Source organism: Aplysia californica, unplaced genomic scaffold (genome assembly GCF_000002075.1).
Source record: "Aplysia californica isolate F4 #8 unplaced genomic scaffold, AplCal3.0 scaffold01008, whole genome shotgun sequence".
Classification (NCBI taxonomy): domain Eukaryota; kingdom Metazoa; phylum Mollusca; class Gastropoda; order Aplysiida; family Aplysiidae; genus Aplysia; species Aplysia californica.
In genome coordinates, this window is record NW_004798278.1 from 70,602 (window position 1) to 71,210 (window position 609).

Genomic DNA, 609 nt, shown 5'->3' on the forward strand with positions numbered 1-609 from the left:
CCTAGTTAGATTGCTTTTTTAGGTTGGGATGGGGGATGGGGGAGGGGAGGGGGAGGGGGGAGGGTGTTCGCTCAAAGTGCAGAGCAGAAGTCCATAGCAAACAATGTTTTAGTGACGAAATACCCAGGGCATGACGTCATGGTCATGTGCAGTGGTCACTTGAAGAACAGTTATCAGACCAATCGACATCGTTCAATCTGTTATCAGTATAGTTTGATTAACTACAGATTAACAGACAGACAGACAGACACACACACACTCTCTCCTTCTCTCAAACACACACGCCCCCCCTCCCCGCCTCACATACACCTTTGAACAAATTTTAATTCATTTGAAAGACGTGCAACTTGGTCAAATGTTGAGAAAAATGCACAAGGAATGACGGAAGAATTTCAACCCAAGATGAGTTCAAACCCTGAACGTTCACACTTTGACCAAGTTCGTGAACCAATACCACCACCACAGAGAGAGAGAGAGAGAGAGAGAGAGAGATAGAGAGAGAGAGAATGGTAGAGAGATAGAGAGAGCGCGCGCGCGCGCGCGCGCGTGTGTGTGTGTGTGTGTGTGTGTGTGTGCGTGCGTGCGTGAGTGTGTGTGTGAGAGAGAGAG

The 609-nt window shown here is 48.3% G+C and overlaps 1 protein-coding gene across 1 annotated transcript in view; it reads right to left on the minus strand.

The window, feature by feature from the left end:
• The window catches only part of LOC101859053, an 11,370-nt gene that overhangs the window by 1,163 nt on the left and 9,598 nt on the right, over positions 1–609 (minus strand). The window lies entirely within an intron of this gene.